Below are 25,444 nucleotides of genomic sequence, written 5' to 3' on the forward strand. Positions count from 1 at the left end.
CATTTCCATCACGGTTGACAAATTTATATGGAAAAGCAATTCAAAGGCTAATTTCGATACTCTGTAATTCCTATAACATGCAATGCCTAAAGTGTTCTACTCTTAGAAGTCCCCAAAAACATTTAAATGCAAATTTATAGCTACCGGTACGTATTTTAAGTTGCAACCCCATTGTAAATATGAGTGGTACAAAATTTTATTCCTACGGTAGAGAATAAATGCAAAATAACGGAATTAACAGGTTTGCTAATTTTCTTAGTCGGCGTGTAACAGTTGCAACTTTACGAACCTTATGTCTTTTCTTTTGGTTTCTGTCGTGCAAAAAGGTCGTAATATGCAAACATAAGGTCCTAATAGGTTGTTAAGTAGTTTACCATTCAACGTATAGATGCTGTAGTATGGTACTGGCGCTAAAGACTGCTTTTATAAGAAAAAAATGCTTGTGTCAAAGAAGTTTCATTATTTTATATTGAGAATGTTTTTACTCGAGTTACTGCGTATTAAAAGTGGGTCCCTCGGTTTCTCTTCATATATGGGACTGTTATTAAAGTGAACATCTTTGCCTGTTAGTATACCCAAGGCAGGTATCTATAACGACATCTCAATAGCTGTAATCTGATCATTATCCACAATCTAATAGCATAAATAACACCCATTCTCATGTAATTTTAGGATTCTCCCTCGGGGCTTCTTTTAGTACCTGCGTGATTGATCGACACGGGTGACGTTTGCTATTATGACTAAATTCGTACGCAGAATATCAAAACTGTCGGTTTTTCACCCCGCTCTCCCTACTGACTTTACCTCAATAACGAAATAAGAACACAGCGGTCTCTTAATCTCAATTTCTCCGACGCTAAAACGTACATCCGGGGCTCCTTCCAGGTACAGTCCAACCGTATTGATTATTATGTCATAATATACAGCCTAGATTACTCAATGGATTATTGTTTTATGGGTTTTATTTTTCGTTTCGCAACTTGGCGTATACTTTACAATTACATTTTAAAAAGCGAAGACCCTGTGTCAAAATGAAACTTCAATTAACCGTAATTCCTGCAGCTTTATCTTCCGTTTGAATTATGGCAACCGCCGCTTAAACCGGAAGGTCTAAGTAAATTTGTTTATAATGGAGGACTAATAGTCGATAGTCCGAGGCATTGTTGACGTAGGTATGAAATCCGATTGTTCCGACTCTTTAATTGTTAAGGGTTTGGAGAAATACAAACTTTAAACTCGCGGTGACTATAATACAATGAAATGGAAAGGTTTTATGTTGTGTAGTTGGGAAACTTCAAAGTTAATGAAATACGCAACGCAGATTTGATTTACTACGAGACCGGCAACTTGATGAGTTCTCAACTATTTAGCGCGAGGGGTGAATTTTTTCGGAAGAGGATATTTGTGTTGATACCTAATTAGATTTGGTACCGTCGTGTTTTGGACTATAAAAGCTTTCATTCATATTTGAGTAAATATTTACGCGTGGAATATGAAAACGTGTCCAGAAGATCGCAATCTCTCATTAAAGAATGACCGGAGCTGTTACTACTTTAAAGATTTTACCTTAGCATTTACGAAATAAACGAACCTTATCTCTTCGAGATTTCGAGTTTACGCAAGAAGTTATTTGGAATTACTCCTGTATTCAGTCTATCGGTAGGCTACGATTCAGTGGTAAAATAGGGTAGACCGTTTGTCCATATTATTTTTAAGGTGTATAATGTTGTATGTCAAATGTATATAAAATTTAGTTGATATCCATTTTCGCCAACGCAATATTGGTTATTGGTCCTTTGATATATTTGAATAGCTCCCATCAATAAGTGACCGATGCTCCTAAAACGGAAATGAGTTGTAAAAGAACGTGTTTTCCAATACCCCTGAAAAATGTCATGAAAGCAGTAGAGTTGGTAATTCTTAGGTCTACTTTACAAGACAAATGGAATCAAGTATCTGACCATATATCTAAGTGTGTTCTGGAAAAGCAAATCGGGTTCTTGAACCGAGTTCTGAGGAATTTTCCTTGGAATTCCCAATTTCCCAATCAAAATATGCGTTCTTGTTCTCAGTTGAGACGTGTTTAGGGATTGCGAATAACTACACTTTTAGGTAGAGTTACGGCTTTCATTAAATTATTGGTTATGCCTATTTGAGCTTGAGATCTCATACAGCGGTAGTTCATTCTGGTCATTTGATTTTCTTAACTTCGTTGCACTTACCAATAGTTGAGCGCCACTCAATTTCTATCTTAACTCCCTGTATGAAATTGAAAAGATACGAGAGTAGTAATAACAGTGAAAATCAATTTAGGTACCAAAAGAAATATTGACACCAAATGACAAACAGAAAAATTGTATCCACAAGTGGATAGTTTATCACACAAAATACTAAATACTCCCCCATATACTCAAAATTATAACTTACGTTCCTAACAAATCATAGTAACTTCAATGTACAATTGATCCAAATCAAGAATGATCGATTAGCAAACTAATTACTGAATCTGAAAACAACTATTCAGAAATTAATAAATTGATATTTCGTGCAAAAATTTGCACCAAGTAATCTGCTTCTATACAAGGTACGGTACTTGATTGAACAAACCCTTTATAAGGAAGTGGTGGTTTTAAATTCGATCATAACTTAACCGACATGTCAAAGATACTGAGTAGGCTCGCAAGTAATGGTGGGCTTAATCCAAGGTTACCAATCTCGTATGTCGAACAAGATTTGTATCAAATATACTTATCCGGAATTTACACTGCTTCTTAAAATTCAAACCCTAAAAGAAGCAGAGCATCTCTTTGATAACCTAAAAATTTACATACCTCTTAAATAAGAGGAATAATTGTAGATGAAGCAGCAATTGTCGATGGAAATTGTATTATACAAATTATATCTAAAACCGAAACAAGATACACTCTGAGTAAACGAAATGCACATAGCGGTACTTATGATAAGAAAGAAAGAACGCAAATTAAATCCTCCCTAGGAATATATAGGTGACATTCGTCCAAAAATACTTCGGAATCCCCAAATTATGAATCCAATCGCCAGAGATCAATACATATGGATGATGGCAATTAAAATTCCATGCGTTCTATCTCACGCTTTCAGCTGGTTGGCTTTAAAGTGTATTTTGTTACGGCGTATGAAGAAAAAGGAAGATGAAAATCAACACGCACTAATCAAAGCGGTGTTCCGCTGGTGGGAGGAGTAGGGAGTCCAATTAACATGCATGGTACTACTCAGTCGGTGCCGTGTCAGTAGTTCCGATCTGGTGGACTGTGGAAAACAACACATTTGCGTATGCTTCATTTGTGCATAAATTGCACGTTTTTGCAACATCCTGTGACCTACAAGATAACATGACTTCAGCACTTGTGTCTGTCTGGATTTCTAGCTATCGCTGTCAAAGCCCGGACCGTGGCGCGTGGTGTTGTAACAGCGACATGGATTTGCCTTTAAACTGTAGACTTGGATCTCCTTTAGAATAATTTGCTGTAATTAGCAGATTATTTATAATAGTGAACTGTACACTCCGTAATTTATCATGGAGTTTTCCATCAAAGGTAACGTCGGGATTAACTTGATTCGTGCCCCTAAAAGAATTCCTCTGAACGCCGCAAACAATCACGTATGAATAGCCAGTTGAATTTCTCAGCATTCGAGGAGGACAATGACAATTGTGTTCTAGTCAGGTCGACCGACCTAATGCACATACAATACAATACGTGGGTGGATGAGATCCACACATACTTAGACCTCACATTCGGACCCTTTGTACTACCTCACTGACTAGAGTCGTCTGGACCTAAGGATGTTGGAAGGGGAAACCCAATATATCAGTTCAATACTATGTAACGCGGGGTCCGCAAGGCAATGAAAAGGAGGCCAGGTGAGAATAAATGAATTAAACGTAAAGCTGAAAGGAGAATGGAAAATAAACTGGAAAAGAATTCGGGTCTCTGGTATAACTCATGAATTAATAATTTGGCCGAAATAAGTGTTGTCGGTAATGCAACGGAAGACGTTTCTGGTCGGTAAGTAATCTGACAAAAATTGTTTACGGTCTGGAGTACACAGGATTACGTTTCGAGCCTGGAACAAAAAAAATCAAAGGTAACCCCTTCGTTGATGTCATAAAACGTACATACATATTAAATAAGAAGGGTAATTATAGATGAATCCAATAATCGTCGATGGAAATAACGGGCGATCAAAAATGAGTTGTTGTCGAGTCGCCTTTGGAAGTTCAAGTTAAATACGATTTCCCATGTAAACGAAAGGTAACTCGACAACGACTCATTTTTGATCGCACAGTATCAGCCGAAACATAAAGAAAGATACACTTCAAGTACATAAAATGAAAATGGCGTACTTACGAAGAAGCAAAAAAACACAATTATATCTTCTATATATGGAGTTAAAGGTGAATCCGTCCAATACTGCGGAATCTCCCAATTAAATGAATTAAATTGCCAAAGATTAATAAAATATGGATGGCGGCAATTAAAAGTCGACGCGTGTGAAGTTCAGCACACGCAAGTGCTACTCCTCCACTTAACCTCAAATATTTAAAATTATACATTTATACTCCAAGCTTCGGGCACAAAAAAGTGTATGTTCGATGAATTCCCGACTCCTCACGCCAGAGCAGAGACTGGCAATGAAAGAAGTTTATAACTAGCAATTGTGCGCCCTAGCAAACTATTTTTCGCGGGTTGTCATTGGCGGCGAAAACGCGGATGTTTCACTCGGACCCTCATAAATCAAAAATCAATACACTGCGACCCACGAAAACTGGGTTTTCTTGGGAGTGGAGAAAAAACAAAAACCCAACTTTCGTCTGGAAAATTGATGGCGGCCATTTTTTAGGACTGTGAGGGAATTTTGCTTGTTAAATACTTGGCAAAAGAAACCACGTCAAGTTTATGAAGGCACGACCTGAACTCAGGGCGGTCAAACCATTTTCAAATAACTATCGTACCCGAACGCTTCACAGAAATACCGCATCCTATAACCTCATGTTTAGCACCATGGCACTTATTTCAAACAAATGATTTTTTGTTTGGATGGAATTAAACAACTGGAGAAATGCCAGAACTAACGTAGTTGGTACGGTTTCTTCGATTCATATTAATTAGGCATGACTGATACCGTCTTGGTTCGGTTTATTCCCACAAACACGATAAATTTGATATCACCAATCACTTTCTGACATTCCGTCTAAGGCATTATTCATCGGGTTATCACAAAACGCATTGCGAAGGTCAAGACTTGCGCAATCGAGTCTGTTGTCGCGCTATGTTTGAAGAAGTAGGAAGTACATTTTAGTTTTGATAACTATTTAGTGTGTGTTTATCAATACATACAACATTTTCATTTGGGTTTTGTGTATTTTCAGTGACTGGGGAATATCGAAACAACGGAGGGATTAGGTGTGGTAAGTACAACACAATTCTTAATAGATTTTAAGTTGCATTTGATTCTTTAAATTCATATCAAGCGTAACTCTTTGGTTTCAAAAATCTCAATTGACCTCCACTCAACACTTGCTTCTTTTAGAGTGAATATACGTCCTGACTTTCAATGTTGTTTAGATACATGGGTACATCAAAATTTCACTCGTATAATTAGGTTCAAATAGCTATTGTGTATTAAGAGTGCAATATGATATATTGTCGATTGAAAGAGACAGTTGACGCGCGACGAAGGAGCGCGGCAACCTCTTGAAATCGACAATCAATTTGCGCTCGAATTACACACAAGATTTTTTCTACAATTGAGCAGTTCACATATTTCCAAAAATTGGCACCAACATTTCATCAGTCCAAGAAAAACGAAAAAAACTAAAACATTGTGTGAAGTGGGGAAGCCCATGACTATTTAAAAAGAAAACTAATACGATCGTTAGTGCTGTTTTGTGCTCAAAGATTACGATTCCAACGTTTTTTGTTTCCAAGAAAAACAAAAAAAAACTAAAATATTGTGTCAAGTTGACCAAATTTATGACTGGTTGTTAAAAAAAACACAATTAGCAGCGTCGAGTCACATTGTAATTCTGGATTGTAATTATACTTTATGAACAATAATTTATACGTATTCGTACATAGTAATCCACGGCAGATAATTATTGCTGCAGTCATGTTACGTCATGATAAATTTAATTGTAAAACTGGATCTTTCTCAAAATAAACCGCATAAAGTATTAGAAAACATTGAAAGACTGTATCTATCGATCTTGTTTGAGCAGATATTCGAATTCGGGATATGGTCGTTTATCAGTTTTCTTAACCAAAGTCAATACATAGCTGTAAGAAACAGGGTTTACATTGATAGTCAAAATTTTTATCCAGATCTATCCAAACATTCCTAGATAATGTAAACCATAGAATCGCTTGTTTTTCTTTATGTTTTTGAAGTTTTAGAACAGTCATCTGAACTAAACTCCAGGAATATTTTTTTATATTACCAATTATTAATGGATCAATGACACTTTTTCAAATAGTGCATACGGGGTAACTTTCCCGTTTGCTGCAACCTCGGCTGCAACTATACTAGTTTACAGTCGTCATACAGTTCCCATTCTCCATTTACTCGTTTGCAGAATGCTGTATAATGACGAATGTTGTTATTGTCCAATGGAGAAATAAAATTCCATTGTACATACTTCTTAAGTGAAATGTAAAACCTAAGAAATCTGTAGATGGGGGAATATCTTTTAAAGATATTGCGTTTTGGTTGGAGTCATAATTTGTGATTGGAAAATTGACAACAATATGTCCAAATTGCCTCTGAAATTGCCTCTATTCTTCATAAATCTATTCTGTTTATTGGATGGGGGTCTCAAAAACCGTAAGAGATACAAGGTCGCTTAAATGAGCCAAGAATTGCAGAATTTTATGTAGATTAAGTTCTCCTTTCAGAGTTTCTTGTAGTTCTAAGTTTGTAGAGCTAGCGTTCATTTATTTTCAAAGATATCAAACAATACTTTTAACAGACCCTTAGCAATTTTTTCTCAGCTTTCTGACGGTCCCTAGAATAAAATTTTTATTACTTGTGAGTTTTGAGTAAATTATATCAACTTTCTTATTTCTTATGGACGACTAACGTTTACATCATTATACATAATACAAAATCTTGCTTTACATTCATACTTTTAGACGTAAATTTAAAAGAAACCGCGATAATCATGATTACCTTACCAGAAAAGGACACCATATGTATTTACCGAGACACTAAATTTAAAAAATCAGTGCATTACGCAGGATGTTACCTCTACAACGCGCTGGCAGCTGATATAAAGCAGATTCAGGACTCAAAACTTTTCAAAAAGACGCTGAAAGATTACCTCGTTTCGAAATGCTGCTACACAATTGAGGAGTTTCTTCTTCTTTCAGAAACGTAGTATTTGTTGTAATGAGTTAATTTCTAAATTGTTGTTGGTCTATCTATGTCTCATTCGTGTTCTGTCGTTATTTTATATATACTATATGTATTTGTACTGACTTGCCTCACCTATCTAATAGCTAAAAAGGTTAAAATATATTATTATTAGCTAAAAAGGTTAAAATATATTATTATTATTATTATTATTATATTATTATTATTGGAGTTATGTCGATTTAGTATTTTATTTGGGAATCAATCTGGCTTTTTTGCCTCGAAGTTTACAAAGTATTTCTTATGGCAATAATTCCATTGCTGTGTGGATGGTGGTTAAACGAATGAATTTCCCAAAATTTTATGTGATCTAATATTGACTACCATATCATATTATACAATCGTAACTTGTTAATGGGCACTCCTCCGACACTCCGTTCTGCGGATATTTGCACTGAAAGTTTTGACATCACCATTAGATGTGTCTCCTCCAGACGTTCCACTTGCCTTTTATGAGTATCCTCTTCCGACACTTCCTTTTCAAGATATTCGCTTCGACTTCACCAATAAATATGTATAGAAATGTATATGGAATTTTATTTCTCCATTGGACAATAACAACATTCGACTTCTTTAGGAACAGCGAAAGAATTTGAGATACTGTTTGTCTATAGCACTAACGCCGTGTGCGTTCGTTATTGCGATAAATAAAAGTTGAGTGTGAAGTTGGCCCCGCCCGGGTTTTTTTTATTTTTTTTTTTATTTATTGTCCCTCTTTCTCATATAATGTAGCAGCACTAACGATAAGCTTGGAGCACTAACTGTCGACACATTTATCTCAAATTATTTCGGGCCAAATGGATATCATTGCTTCAGGGACAGATCACCTGAAATCATACAAAATCATTGCGTGAACATCTTCACGAGTAAAATGCATAGGTATTTTGATTATTAATCAATTTGCAGAAATTTTCGGAGCAACCTATCTATAGGCATGGCATTAATTAGCGTTGGGCAAAAAAATCGATTAATCGATTATAATCAAACGATAATCGATAATCGGGTTTGATTATTCTATTAAATTAATCGATTAATCGATTATTTGATTAATCGATTAATCGATTAATATTTGATTAATCGGATTTATTTGATTAATCGATTATTTGATTAATCGGTTATTTGATTAATCGATTGTTTGATTAATCAATTATTAAGTAAATTTTAATTGATTATTATTAGCTGGATCATCAGTTTACGCAAAAAGGAGCACTCACAGCTCACAAGTATTATTTTATTTTATAGCAGATGTTAAAACGTCACTTTAAGCAGCTAAAATGAATTAAGATTGTAGGTATCATCAAAACTAAAGCACACCTCATCTGAGAGTAAGCTGCCTAATCATTTATTTTTATTTATTTATTTTTATTTTTGACTTTCATTTTCAAATGGGCAGGGTTTCAGCCAAGGCTGTTCTACCAACCAACCCACTATGCATTTGCAAATATCCATGCCCGAACCCGGATTCGAACCAGGGACACTTTGTTGATTATTGATTAATCGATCTGCCTAATAATGAACGATTTGATGAAAAGAGTAATGGAATTATTTTTTATTTTTATTATTAAATAATTAACGTATTAATGCATACAAACAGATATTTATCACTCCTTGTATGTGACAATCGACTTTTGATTAAACGATTAGGTGATTAATCGATTATTTGATTAATCGATGATTTGATTAATCGATTATTTGAGTAAACGATTATTTGATTAATCGATTATTTGATTAATCGATTAATCAGTGTAATCGATTATTTTTCATAATCGATTATCGATTATTCAAATCCGTAATCGCCCAGCCCTAGCATTAATAAGAGCGTGTTACCACCAAAAGACGCCCGGTCGTAAAAGTTGGTGGTTATTAGGAATAGAAAAATATGCCACCGCCCTAAAACCTAAAGTGTATGTATTCCACTGGAAAACCTCTATTTAATAATAGTCCAATACGATCAATATGCGATTTTTCACATACTGGACGTCGTTACTCATTAATATTGGTTTACGTGTACCAGTAAATGAAAATTAGCCACGAAAATTTTGAGAGATGAAGGAATTTTGTTCGTGTAGTAAATTTAAATATAAAATGAAATGTGGTACGGTAAAGTATATTCAACATCTATTTTTCATCCCTGTCCTCTCATATTTTACGGACAACCATTTTGCAACCCTTTCGAGTCGAATACCTAAATCGTTAGAATTGAAAGTGAAACTACTGCTGCTATAGTGTTTGAACCGTGCACCATTTTAATCGGTAATATTGCCCTGTTTTCAGCACTAAAAATAACTTAATTGCCAATTTAAGCATATTCTCGCTAATTACGTGAACGCGCGGTTTAATTTATATAAATCCGATCTCCAGTCGTAATTGCAGTCGCTTTTACTTTGAAGAAGCAATTGCAGTTCTAAATATGTTTCAGTTCGCGAAAATTAATTTTATAACGCCATAAGGTTCAAAAGTTAGCAATTGCTATGAACTGCAGGAGTGGCCGGGGGAGACAAACAATCAGAACTTAACGGTGCAAGTAACATCCGGTATTGCCTTTTATACAACAGCGGTTCTTAAAATTAGATTACTAGTAGTCTCAAACTACTTGAGAAGAAATACCGAACCTTTCTTTACACGGCGTATGTAATGCGCCAGTGCATTGCAGTGCAACGCGATGCGCCAAGAATGTTAAAATAGTTCTTTTTAACTTTATCGGTAAAAGCCACTTCATATCGTCGATTTATTGCTTTTATCAAACCAATTGAGCAAGTTAAGGTTATCCCCTCGTTCATTTATTATTATTAAAGGCGCCCAATTGATAGTCTCGTGTCTATTACTTCAATTGCAAATGACACTAACCTATTATGGAGCAAACTAAAATGAATTATGCGCAAGGTACATGATTCGTCAATTTGTAAACATACGACAATGGCCAGCGTATTTTTGGGGTGAGAAAAACATATATAGACCCTTATTTCGAAAAACTTGAATTGCCTCACCCGTTGTAACAGAAATTCCTTTTACATTAATTATTTAGTGACTAGAAATAAGGGTGAAATAAATGACAAATATCCCTACAAACACTTTTATTCCACACATTTCCGCAGGTCATCGGCACACCAAACTGAAAATAACCACCTCCACCCGATGTATAATATGCACTTCATAAGTTCATGACTAACTTGCATGGGTTATATTGTATTTCGTTGATTGATTATGTTTAAAATGTTCACTATCAATTTTATAAATGCGCATTTTGATATCAACTAGGATATCAAGTAATTTACTAACAAAGCTCAGCTTTATTTTGTACTTCTAGTCATTTCTTTTGACAGATGCACCGCATCAACTATTTCTGTTTTATTAATTGATTACGTTTAACAAGTTCATTATCGACCCTATAAATGCACATGCAAGTATACATTTTGTTTCAATTTGTCGGCAGTATAGCCAAAATTCTGTGAAAATATTAAAATGTCGTTTTAGGTTGTAAAGCCTCCTACAGCTCGATCCACGTCCCCATCGCCGCCGATGACTCGCCCATGTTGGTTTCGTGAATTATTATAAACAAAAGCGATATTAAAATACGCATACAATTGAATTATTCAATATAAATCAAAAGATATTACCATTGCAATATGGTAGATTCAAACGGAATGTAATTAACAAAATGCCTGACTACATTTCACATTTCACTTATATGATTCAATTGCGTCGAGTCTGTACGTTTTTAGTAGCGATCTACTAATTGAATGACCAAATTGCACCTTATTTTATTGACTCCCCTCTCGAGCGCTTTGTTTACAAGTTAAGTATCCATTTCGTTGATTTATTGCTCCCTAGAACTATAATGGATCGGGTCCCAGCATTTTTAGTTTATACAATCGGTCACGTATTCAAGTTTTGTTAATGTGACAAGCTACGACAATTGATAGCATCGAAACTGCGTCAAATAAATATCCGTTTACGAGGTGGCCCATATTAATGTTTAGGATAGGTCTTGTAACGCTCATTTAGAAATATTAATTTAGATATATTGCTATATGATGTTAAAATATGCACAACCTTATACCAATTTTAATGTATTAAGGACCGATCACTTCAGTATCTATTGTAACTTGTAAGTTATTTTTATATTAGTTATTTCAGCTGATATTCTTGTTTTGTTAACAACCTACTATAGTAACTCATATTTCCAGTTATTGTTTTAAATACTATTATGTATTTCGAGCGCATTTTCCAAAAGGAATTGTCCGCACTTTGTCGGTCTGTTCAGCTACTCGTCCTCCTATTAAACTTTTTCGTTTTGGTAGATTGTGAAAATGTCGAAAATCTATTGGTCAGCTACCATAATGTACCACCACATCTTAAATTACTTACAGTTTTTTCTAATAGTTGGTTGGTTGGTTAGCTTACTTCTGCACAGATTATAAAAAAATTACGTCTACAATATAACAAATCGCGTTAACTGTCCATAATTTAGTGTAAACAGATGTACACGCTTTTTTTACCGACGCGAAAACTCAAGCCAGCAGTGTCTTGTTAGAAAATATAAAAGTGGTAACGTCGACATTTTATTCATAAACATCCTGTAGTATGTGTTGTAAAATTCCTCCGTTGGATGTCGCCGTTGGCCCCATCCTTTAAAATTAAATCTCTTTTCAATCTCCCACCTGTTTTGTGCTTCCGTTTTGTTGATAGCAAGTTTTATTTTTCTGTCTTACTGGTGTCGTTAATCGTTGTAGGGTGAAAACCCTGTGATATTTACGCTACCTGATACAGCACTTGCGTGCATGCATTCGGTCGATAGATCGGATCATCTCCGAGCTTGCCGTCCGATTCAAGTGGAAGTTTCCTATAAGGGCCGTCGCCAGGTAAATCCTTGCCGACCTTATTTGGAAACCAGAGAGGCAATATTCTATTCCGTTTAAGTAAACTAGGGCCCGCGTTATATGCACTTCCTGTAATTCCTATACCTGCACCTGGTAGCCTTGATCAGAATCCGTGCGTGTATTAAATAACTATAATTACAGCTAAAGGCCAATTCACACCATTTGTTCAGGTCACGCTCCGCTGAAGCCGCGGCAAAATAACATGCTATTTCAATAGGATTATTCATGTTCATAAGAAATACACGCTGCAATAATTGACCGCGCCGTGATCTAACCTAACCGTGACGTGATCGATAATGTGAATGTGAAATAACGCCGTTTAGCGACAACCCAGTACCGGCTCCGTTTCAACAGGGATGCATCAACAGTTGCATAACATATAAGTTAACTTACTTAATTGTATAGTCTTAAATTATTCCGAATTTCGATCTCTTGCCAGTCGGTTGGAGTTATCCGAAGGCAGAACCCCGGTAGGCCTGCAGTCTACATCCTACATTAAAGCATCTTATCTAAATTGAACAATTTACAGAAGCTATAAAGTTAAACCGAAAAATTTCTAAGAAGAACAAATACGGAAATACATATTCAAGTAAAACCAACTCTGTGTTTAATTCGTAAAAAACCGACCAAATTTGCATAATAAATTGAAATAATACCACATACAGGGTACCCCGCTATTATTCTATAAACCGAAATACCGTCTACATGACGTTGTTTACACAACAATATGTAATTTTGTAGGAAATTTCAACTTTATTTATCGTAACTATGTTCTTCCGAGGGGGAACTGGTGCAGTGGACCAAAAAAAGTTCACATATATGATTATCCCTTTTCGCGTGGCATGCCACATATAATATGTTCAAAATATGACAGTTTCATCTGGATTGACACATAATCGGTATATTGGATGATAATAACTGGACATCCTCGGCATACAGAGTGACATGCAAAAACGGTGACATAAAATACTTCCTTAACGCCTTTATATATTATGTGTTGCCAATGCTAGACAGCCCTCAATTTACAATACTCAAAGCTCTTATTTCTCGCCAATCCAAACTTGATCAAAGGAGCACGCCTTGTAACTTTTCAATTATCTTTCACTTTATAACTTAACGTTATTTTCCGACTTAATCAAATCACGACGTACTTTTGCCTCTTCCTTCTGCACAATAAACCTGCCAATGTACTACGGTCGCACGAGGGAAAATTTACATATTTCCTAATCCTAAAATTCAAATGCCGACCGAATACGAATACTATAATGATTACAGTAGAACATTTCGAAGCTCCTTTCTTTATGAATGCATCATCGCATCCCAGTCTGACGTCTCTCATAACTCCATTACAAAGGCTCGTCTTTTAGCTTTGGATTGAATTATACCATTTGGCATGCGGGCTTTGCAATATCGAGTAACATGCATTCAAAGCTGCACAGAAGAAATTATTATAGAAAAGGAAAAATGTATTTATAAAATAAACATGGGGAAAGTTCCGCGAGCTTACCTTCCATTTATGGATTAATCTTACCGTAAAAGGTCCTTTTACGATTAAATGGTTTAAAAGTCCATCAATAAAGTTTATAACCCAATATTACAAATTTATACCGTTTTCGATACTTTCAGAGCTTCGGGTTGGGTTATAGGCTGTTCGAGAGGAATCGTTGCTGCAAGTTTCGATTTAATTAAATTTAAATTGACATATTTTCCTACAATCATGCGTTTCACAATTATTCCTATTTAAAGCTCGCATGGATATATATACACCAATGAGTTATACTGTTTAGTTTTGAAAAAAATTGTTTATTCACAATTTATTTTATGGTGTAAGGGTGTTTCCTTAAATACTAGAGACAACAAGAAAACGCGGATTCTAGTTTTGCGGCGGTTGAAGAGCGTTTAAATTTGGTTACGCTAAATTTCAGGCAGTCAGCCCTATTTGTTTTGTTGAAGACGTACAGTTTCGTCATTTTTATTCTCTTCATAGTAAAAGTTAAAAGCGTCTACCGTCCGAACAGCAACCGAAAATTTGTCATTGTATTCATTACGCCAATATTGTTCGCCATCGAATCTAATGATGTGTTATAAAGCAAAGTTTAGAAGCTATCAACATTTATTTATTTTATGATTTTATTTATTTTGGCTTTATTTTTGAATGGGTGAGGTTTCAGCCAAGGCTGCTCTACCAATCCAACCCACTATATATACATTTACAAATATCCATGCCCAAACCCGAATTCGAACCAGGGCCCCTTAGCACCACAGTCCAGCTTTAACTGAACTGAGCCACACGGGCCGGCGAATTTGTGTGCAAGTTAAGTGCGCCCAGTATCTCAAACATTGCACGACCAGATTATTTGGGTTATTAGGAAAAAACTGTACGTAACTTTAAGATTTCTTGAGTCGGGGTCCAAACAAGCTTTGTAAGCTTTTCTTTCTTTCAGGGATTTTGTTTTATTTCTTTCATGTTTCGGAATATGTTTGTCATTTTCAGTCAATTATTTGTGTGTTTATTCGAATCTATTGTGCGACCGGGATAGAGTTTTCATGGCAGATTCGCAGATTTTTCTTTTCGTGCCCAAGAATTATGTCAGGTATTGAAATGAAAATTTGTGTAGTTAATTCTATGGAATTGTGTTCACTTGTGTTCATTAATCTTCAATAAACTTCACAAAAAAACTTCACTTCTTGACTTCACATAACTAAGATAGCTACACTTAACTTCATTAGACAACTATATATAAAACACTATTTTTAGAAAATTACTATTTACACTCTTCACTTCAGCTTTTAACTTCACTGTTCATTTAACGGTTATATCTTCTTTTTTCTTCCACTTGATACGATTACATCTGGTTTCATTAACGGGGTTTCAAATATTTTTTCTTTCTTGAAATTCTTCCAAATTTTCTTCAAATCCTTGTCATCATAACTAATTTTCATCGTTATTGTTCCTCTCTTATTATCCTGTGCTGTATTTTCCATACTAATTTACTAGTTATCATTTCTTCACTAATCTCTTCATTCATCTAATCCATTTCTTCAACTTCTCCATAAATGTTCGTCTTCTTTTCCTTTGCCTTCAGTTTATCTCCTCTAATAATCTTCACTTCTTAATCTAAATTTTTGTTAACGTCTTGTAATATCACGCTTTTTATCTTTCTTCAAATATTCTTGCACTAAACTGGCTATTTCATTTTTTTAGTGTTTTGTTAAGTTTCACATTAAATTCTTGTGCTCTCAACCTTTTAAAATTTTTCTCGTTGCTTAGTAATTGTAACTTCTTCTGACTGATTCTTATCTTCCTCTGTTTTAAATCTTCGATTAAATTATTTCAAATTTTCTTTTTCTTTATGCTTAGCTTCTTTAATTTCTTGAATTTTGATTGGTTTACTACTATTTCTTTTTATTTTCTTTAAATGTTTCCTTTCCTGATTTTTCTTCTAATTTGTTCATAATAATTTTGAATGCCATAAATTAAATTTATTTTCTCCTTACTTCTTCGGATCTTCTGAGGGACTCTCCTTCGTAGTTTTCCTAATTTTCCCCTGCACTTCTTCAGACCAGTATTGCTTGATAAAATCTTGCTTGAACATTTCCATCGACCAAGGCTTTGGCATTGCCTTCCACCATTTCCTTAGCGTCTTTAAAGCTCTTAAAAAGACTAATAAACGCAAACTTCTGTATATCAAATTGACACAAAGAAAAACTTATGGTATCCGTTTATGGCGATTTTTGCAAATTGTTTTAAAATTCATTTATGTGTATATACACATGTAATAACTAATAATACTGAATCGGTGTGCGGTAAATTCGCCCCGGAAGACTCGCCCCGGTAAATTCGCCCCCGAAAATTCGCCCCCGGAATATTCGCCCCCGGAGTATTCGCCCCCAACAAATTCGCCCCCGGAATATTCGCCCCGACAAATTCGCCCCCGGAATATTCGCCCCAACAAATTCGCCCCCGTAGCATTCGCCCCATAACCCTCGGAAGTAATAGGTTTGGTTTAAATTAATTAAATAAATGTTTGCAAAAATTATGATATTTGGAACTCAATACGGCGACACTGATAACTCGAAATTGTTCATATTCAATCGTCTCTTACCTGTAAAAGGCTGATTCAACGGTTCAACATCAACCGTATGTTTACAATACATTTTACACCAAAATGCGTTTACAAAGGAGTTTAATTACTTATGGATGTATTGAAATATTTATGAACTATTTATAGATGTATTGAAATGTATTTGGCATCAATGTATAAACAAAGGATGATTCTTTATTTAGACTTACATTTGAAAATTGATCCAGATTTGATGTAATTTTGCGTTTAAAAACACCAACATTGATAAAATTTCCTGAAGTATCAAATCATAATTAAAATAGTCTAAAAAAATCTAACTTGAAACATCACAGTTCTTTAAAATATAAAAAAAGTTTGCTTTATATATTTGTTAGTTAAGTAGCATATTAGTCTGCTACGGTCTGCTTGAGATCAAAAAATGTTGAACGATGACCGTTTACCAAAAATTTAGACCTTAAAAAGACAATGAATTTAATTTAGTATACAGGGTGGGTAACGGATCATAGGGATTTCAATGTAAAATTCATAACATGCGATTATTGGCTCCCCAAATTATTTTAAAGTAAAAATGTAATAGTTTTTTGTAGAAAAATTGTTTTTACCCCATTCAACCGTATTAGTTTTCAATTTTTTTCATATAAAGACGGAAAATTGGAAAAATAAAACCAGCACCTTTTTCAATAATCTGCGATGCCATGGAAGTCTATAAAACAAAAATATCGGCCGAAAACAGTTGTACAAAGACAGTGATTATAGTCGTTTTTTTTGGTAACTCATCTCTTAAGTTGGCAGTTACTAGTTAGTACAAGTAGGTACTTCGTTGGGTACTTCCATGTTTGAACTTCAAAATGTCAGTCTTACTACGCTGCCAACCTAAAACTTAACGGCATAAAAAGTGTTCCCAACATAAAACATGTTAGTTCTAATGTTCCCTATAGTTTCTGATAATGATTTTTTTTAATTAAATTAAAGCACCGAAATAGAAAAAATAGTATGAAAAACGCGTGTTACAATGCTTTATTGTAATACTCCTATCCTGCGGACACTCGTGGCTACGCTTCGCGTCGCCACTCGTGCCACAAGATAGTCGTATTACAATAGGTCGCATTGTAACACTTGTCTTTCAATATACTATTATGATCGACTTGGTTACTGTCTTATCTTGCAGATGACTTATTCGAATATTTATTGTAAATTTTTATATTAGGAAACCGTTTGGTCTTTCTTTATGTTGAATTCGCTGTTCTAAATATAACACTTTTTGATAGAATTTGATATTTTGTTTTATAGCAGACATTCCATGGCATGACGGATATTGGTGTAGTTTTTGTATTATAAAATTCCATGGCATCACAGATTATTGAAGAAGACAGGGGTTTTATTTTTCCAATTTTCCGTCTTTATTATGCAAAAAATTGAAAACTAATACGGTTGATTGACGTAAAATTTTTCTTATTATACATTGAAATCAGCTTATTTACACCTGTATTAGAAATAATGGTATCTGGCCTTTTCCAGGCTAGCGCACGGAAAAACTTTTCCCGATCCCTTTGATTCTTTCCGTGCGCTGAATATAAATACCCAAAATATTGCTTTAAAATACAAATTTACAGGGAAGTAAACTAATTTTCAGAAAATCTATATGCGTTGTAATGTTTCTTATGTAAGTATTTTGCGTTTTAATTCGTAGATGTTTGAATATTTAGATAAACTTCTTTGAGAATTTGTGACATTTTTTGACGTTTCGTCAACCTTATCTGAAATAAACTAATTAAACAAATCGCCTTTGACATGATTTGAGAGTAACCATGAAAACGCATGTTCTATAACTGTTACAAAATAAAAATGTTAGCGAGTTTGTTGTTTTTTATGTTATCGATTTAAAAGAAGTATAATAAAAAATATCGTTCATTACACGACACACGTCCAGAAATGCTTTTTCCGTGCTTGCATGACTTCCCGTGTTCGGCTACGCCTCACATGGGAAATTGCCACGCGCGCACGGAAAAAGCCTGCTTTCCGGACTCCTAATGAAATATACTATTTTTTCTACAAAAAACCTTAATACATTTTTGCTCTAAAATAATTTGGGGAGCCAATAATCGCGCATGTTATGAATTTTACATTGAAATCCCTATGATGCGTTACGCAAGTCACCACCCTGTATACTTTGTGTCCTACTATTATGTATAAAAATGACAATACAGACACGTTTTTATTACTGATGCCAGAAGAGCCAAAATATAACAAATAGGAACATAAAAAGTTTCAAAACAAATACACCACCAATGACCAAACAAGCCATCAAACGTTCTGTTGGGAAGAAATTAAGAAGCTAACAACTCAGTCAATCAAAATGTCCTTTTGTAATACAAGAGTTAAGGTAGATTTTCCATATGTCATGTCTGAAAAAATGTCATGATGAATACAGGATTTATTTCCTTTGGATGTCAAATCCTTTGCAAATCTCCCTTACTTTATTCAACCTTATCTTAATTACCTATTCGTATTTTAGTTAACAGGTATTTGAGTGCTATTATTCTACCCCCTTTATGTAGGTATAGGTACACAGTTATTACAAAAAAAATTAAAATTAAACAAAATTCATTTTATGAACTGCTGGCCCTGTTACCTCCGAGGATTAATAAATCTTATGAGGCGAATCCTACGGGAGCGGAATCGCCGGGGTCGAATCTTCCAGGAGCATATTGTCGGGGGCGAACTTGCCGGAGGCGAATCTTTCTGGGGCGAATCTTACGGGGGCGAATTTACTTGGGGGCGAGTTTTCTTGGGGGCGAATTTACCGGGGCGAATTTTCGGGGGCGAATCATCCTACAATCACTGAATCATATCCATTGTGTGAGCTGAACAAATATGTTATGTTGTAAATGTTATTACCCGATCGCGTATACCTTGAACTACGGGCAGATGCAGAAAGCATGACATCTTTTAGAGATTATAATTAAATTATAATTAAATAATTGTTGTCTTGTTCCACGTTACTATCTACAAGATACTACAATAAAACGAATAAGTAATCGACCCTTTTGTATTTACAAAGTCTTTGCGTGTGACGGTGTCGAGAGAATTGATTGTGGTATCTGAACGAAGTAAATATTTTCGTTTCAATGAGACACGTAAGTTACTGATTTTCGATAACAATTTATCTCCCCCAGATGCATCTTTGTTCTTTAAACATGAGAAAGTTCATATAAACAATTGTTCAACACCGTATTGTGTGCTTCAACTTGAAAGTCGGTATCTTGTACAAATAAATGTAGCGATCATTCTTGTTATACGAGTATCAATGAAAGTCGCATGAATCCGATTTTATCGCCCATGATGGCGCCGTTATGCTACAATACCTAAATCGAAGAAGGTTTGGTACATAACAGATAACATTCCGTCAAATTCTCTTTTACTATCCCATTCTTTATTAAGCAACAAAATCGATAACTGGAGTACCTACTATTGTGGAAATATGTGCAAATTCCACGAAGCAAATACACACAATTCCACGCGAATTTCAAATTTGCAAACCACTATTTTAAGCACAACTCGCACATAGTGCGCCATTACATCTATCCTGGTGTCTGGATAATCACAATAAATATGCTAGCAAAGCTGCACGACGTCGTTTTATTAATACATTTTGATGATCGCGTAGTGGCAGTAAAAAGTGGCGTTGAGCGACGATATTATATTTTATAGGATTGCATATAAAAAGAAGTAAGAAATGAACTATGGAATATATTCGAGTTGTAAAACTGACGTTCTAGGAGTAGTTCCTCGTAAAGCTTTAAGCTTCATGTAAAAAACTGGTTGCAAGTAAACTTTGGGAAACTAACAGCATGGATTCTACGCTTCGTTTGAAATTTTTCCACGTCTGTTACTCGTGCAGAATTTCCTTTGATATTAGAATCCTTAGAATACAAGACGAAATATCTTACCCTTCCTTTAATGCACAATATTATGTCTGCAATTATTAAACTGTAGGATAGAATAATAATATCTAAACAGTCTTACTCGCAAGTTCACTTATTACTTTTGATTTATGAGAATAAGTTGCTAAAAATTTGATAAAGGCAGACAGGGTTTACAACTGACAGATGGCACCCGCTGTCTTTCCTATGCTTCTTTATTAATTTCGGAATTTTGATAGTTTTGTTAGGGCTTGCTTTTAACTTACTTAAATAAATCTAGTTAAATTTATCCGATATTCGTCGATACTGTTCATTTAATTACCCGCTTTATTTATTACAACTCATTAACAATACGTTTATAACACCAATTTCCACCAATGTAACCAATAAGAATCCTGACGGATCGATATGTCGACGGAACATGTAAAGCCACCCTAAGGTTCATATAATGGCGATACTGTGCATAATAAAAATAAAATTTATTACGAAGAGAAAATGTTTTTCAAGTAGATTTCTAGAAAGGCTCTTAAGCTCCGCAGGAATAAGGGAATTAAAAGTTTTTAAATGATTATCACAAAAAATATGTTCATTACAATTCGGACGTACCAAAACGCATTCAAAGGGAGCAACAACCAAATAACCTCTGAACCTCTGAACTCGGGGATCGAAACTTCTTCGAGCTCAGAAGGGTGCTTCCTGCCAATAATTTGAATCAGATAAAACACAATACCAAAAAAAGGGAGAGATACAGCGGAATATAAATGCAAGACAAATAAACGTTTGGCACGTCGTGTAATTCGAATACGAAAAACCGTGTAAAAGAATAATTCAATTTACGTTAGATAGCAAAAGCAAAATTTTGACGTCGTAACGTAACTTCAAAAACTTTAAATTGCATTTACAATGCTAAATATCTTTATTAAAAAAACTAATCTGAATAATTGAAACATAAATGAAATAACATGAATACATCTTCGGAGCGACAAAAGTAACGTAGTGTCGTTGATCAAAGGAGTGTCGTAAGGTATATAGAAGCAATCGAACATTTAGCAATAATGTCGAAATGATATCAGTAATAGTTGCAGTTAATAGGAACAATATTCAGGACTTCAAAAATAATGTAGCAGTATATGACTGTAGCAAATATCACGTGATGTCTTCTAAAATTCTAAAAATTAAAAAGAAATATTATAATATCCAATACAAATCACTTTTCAGGTAGACATAGGTCAAGTAAAGGCGTATTAAACTTGACACACAAATGAACACCACGAGAGCAAAATCTTCTCAAAAGAAAACAACTCGCACGTGAAAAATTAAAGGATCAAGATAGATTGAGAAATACAGAAAGGTACAGTGACTTTATAGAGACAGTGGCGACAATAGGAGTTCGGCCGCCATTTTGCGTCAAAAAGTTGGCAACACACAATACTCGTACGCATGTGTGGCATACGCCGCAATATATTAGGGAGCAGTCAAAATACCGGCGCTGCGCGCTGTGGTTGCGTTACACATATTACGGCATGAACGACTATTTTCTAAACGTTTTCTTGCAGGTGAAGGAAATGAAAAGACAGTAATATCAAGAAGAACGGATTATTACACTTATTAAATAAAACACAAAATTCCTCTCCAATCAATTTATTACAAAATAATTGGTCTAAGCAAAACACGTATAATTATATATATGGTCCAGATTTCATCAACTGCTTTCTGAAAACCATCCTTTCAATTGAACGTCTTATTCTGCCTCGTCAACATAATCTCTTCGCTGAATCCAACTCATAGAAATTGTTCGATGGGCTATTGCATTGCGAGTCGAATATGGTATTGCGTTTCACAACAATATCCTCAATTGCTGCCACATTGTCACACATATTAGGTTCCGCCACATTCGTTTTCAGCTATTTTTCGATGCCTTTGTCCTCCAATGCTAAATGCACGCGGAAATACAATTAGATACTGAATTCACGGCCATCGACACAAAATTTTCATCGTCTGCCTCTGGCATTTGACCGCAGAAATCGCTAATGTCAGGCTGTCATCTGTCATGATACTATTTTTTGTAGGAATATGGCACCTGTACTTCAAATGTGTCAAACAGTGACGTTTATAGAAGCGCGGGAATGCGCGTGAGCATATCTATTACCGGAAACACGTGAAATTTGACGCAAAATGGCGGCCGTTTTCAACGACCAATCAAAAATTAGACACTATTGTCGCCACTGTCTCTATAGTCACTGTATTTAGGTATAAAGTCACTAGATACAGAAAGTACCGCAATCATCCGCCATTTTTGGGCAAATTTGCTGCCAACTTAAAAAAATTGACAAATAAAATCTGAAGACCTGTCATTTTTTATAACCTAACTTCATAGTACTGTCATGTTTTATAAAAATATATACAGATATCTCCAAACAGGTGGAACAATCCCTAACATTAAAATTACTAGAATCTGGTAACTTCCGCCATTTTTGGGCAAAAATCATGCGTTCTCTCTCTAACACACGAGCCCAATGGATTGCGGTACTTTCTATATTTAGTGACTTTACAGAAAGGTACATTCAGGTGACCTCTAGCGGGAGAATAAGAAAAACTAACAAGTGAAAACTTAACCAACAAAACTAACTACAACAAACTTGAATGAGAAATATACAGATGGCGTAACGGGTAGTCAATAAATGCAAATTTGAAACTGAAAAAAATGTTACATGATAAGAAGGTTCTTAAAAGTTTCCTGAAACCATTTTTCTACGAATATTTGCAGGGAAATTAACTAAGAATATTTCCAAGTGCTAAAAAGGTTCCTTAGACCAAAGTAGTATTTCTAAGAATTTCTGGGAAGGTAATTTTTAGAAAGGCATTTCTAAAATTCTTTAGGAGTTTTTGATAGTTGTGGAAAGTTGCGGGTGACTTCCGACATAGGACCGTATCAATGTTGAACGAAATTGACACGGGAGATTCTCAAAGACCAATGCATGATTTTCAATCACTCATCAAAGGCTAGCAAAATTGGAAATGAGAAGATTCATTGACAAATTACCAAAGTTTAAATTTCCAACGCAGATTTTTAGTTTGCAGCCCTTTTGTCTGACTGTTTAGTTGTTGGTGCCTAATCACTCCTATCGCACTTCTTGCGTGAATGCTTAAGGTCTTTCTAACATTTGCAAAAGAGAGTAGGTATTAAGAGTTACTTTCGTTTCCTTTTTGTTTTATATAATACCAAGAAACGGAAAAGCTAAAATGCACAATACGATAATTTACATTCTCTCCCAGGTTGTAAAACGACGTGTACAACCACCACGTATTCTCTCTTGAATATCAAATAGAAGTAATTACTCTTCGTGCGTGTGCCTTTCTTTTTATTGTTTTATGACAAGGCCTTATCTAAAAAGCATGTTTAAATTGGTGGGTAGGTGGACAGTAAAATGTGAATTTAATATTAGTTATTCAATAATAATGTCAATGAACGATGATGATTTAGGTGCCATTTATCGGTTCTAGCACTCCTGAACACTCGCGAGGGTATATAGCTCGAAAGTAATTTCATTGTGGGGTTTGATATTTCAGTCATAAATACATCTTGGAAAAACTGTCACAATTGTTAAGGAAAATGGCACAATTTACCGGTAAATCTGTATCAAATCACGTTTTGAAGACACTGTGGCTGCAAAGACTACCAACCAACGTGCCAGTTGTTTTGTCAGACCAAACCGTACTAACCGACAAAATTCCGGGAGAAGAATTGTACCAATGATTACCTAATACCCGCTGCTAGTGGAAGTTCTGCGATTGAAGATATAAAGCAACCAGTGAATATGCTCACCGACTCAGGTGAAGAAAAATTTATGATAACAAGCATCTATTAAATCAACAGTAAATAAACAAAATCAATTACCAACACTATTTTCAATAAAGACGATTTATTATTATTATTATTATTATTACTTATTTAATGGTACAATTAAAAAAAGAATTACCGGAATTCTTAAACAAACGCACTTACACCCCAAAGCAACCTTATAGTACATTCTGCCGCCCCAGCTAAAACTTCCGCAACTTTCCTTTTCTCGCTTATGGAAAGCAAACCCATAATCTCTTTTACGCACGACCAATAGCGAGACTTTGTCCTTGTGCAAACTGAATCGTGCTCTTCCCGATAAACCATTTCCAGTGGCGTCCACTTTAATGAAATGCATAAAAGCGGGAACGATAAAATTCAAAAACTGTCAGATGTGTTACATCACATAACATTGTGACATTACGCTTTAATCTGCAGACAGGAAATCTCTACCTATTTGTTTAGCAATTGTGCACCAGAACGGGCTGAAACGAAAACTATTCATCATTAGCTGAATTGGATGTTTAACCTTTTCATTGTCCAGAGTTGTCATTTGAGTATAGTCTAAATATTACCCCAACATATAATAAATCAAAACCCTTTCGCTGTATTCTAACAATAAATGAAGTAAGCATAGATTTGTTGTTTGAAAGATTGTATTGTGGCTGCGGATATATTGGCGAACAAGAGAAAATTGAAGATACAAGATAACGTAAAGCCTTTGTACATGGTCCTGTAAAAATGCCTCGACATGACACTACCACTAAAACTTTGTATCACAATAAAATTGCAAACGGCGGCATAGACATTTTATGTTAGATAAAAGTAAGGATGTAAAAGTGGATCACTCAGAGTTCCAGCAAGCAAGTTCTCTTTCTCGAGTAATTTTTTCCGTCTCTCTATTTACAACCTCCGTTTACGTGACATTTTGCTTTTACAGCATACCAAAATCGCGAGATTATATTTGATTGACTGAAATGAAAGATAAATATTCCGGGTTAGAATAAATCTTGCAACTCTGCACTCGCGTGGTTGAAACTACACAGTAGGTGTGAAGACAGTAATGAAATGACTAGGGAATGTTCTTTCTTGTATTGTCATATTCCTACCAAAGATAATATTATGTTTGTTCCTAGTTTTCAGTCTTGGGAAATCTTACCGCTTTTTCGTGTTTTCACAGACAGAAGTTCTTTGTTTTTCTGGGGTTTTTAATTTTCCACCAAAGAATGTGTCACAAGTAGGGCACCTGAATTTGTCTTAATTGGA

The 25,444-nt window shown here is 35.0% G+C and overlaps 1 long non-coding RNA gene across 1 annotated transcript in view; it reads left to right on the top strand.

Moving 5' to 3' along the window:
- Positions 1-25,444, top strand: part of LOC116159535 — a 95,088-nt gene that overhangs the window by 59,315 nt on the left and 10,329 nt on the right. The window contains exon 3 of the long non-coding RNA XR_004143003.1: positions 5,411-5,449. This is a non-coding gene — a long non-coding RNA (uncharacterized LOC116159535). The remainder of the gene's footprint in view (positions 1-5,410; positions 5,450-25,444) is intronic.

This window comes from Photinus pyralis, unplaced genomic scaffold, assembly GCF_008802855.1.
Source record: "Photinus pyralis isolate 1611_PpyrPB1 unplaced genomic scaffold, Ppyr1.3 Ppyr1.4_LG1, whole genome shotgun sequence".
Taxonomy (NCBI): Eukaryota; Metazoa; Arthropoda; class Insecta; order Coleoptera; family Lampyridae; genus Photinus; species Photinus pyralis.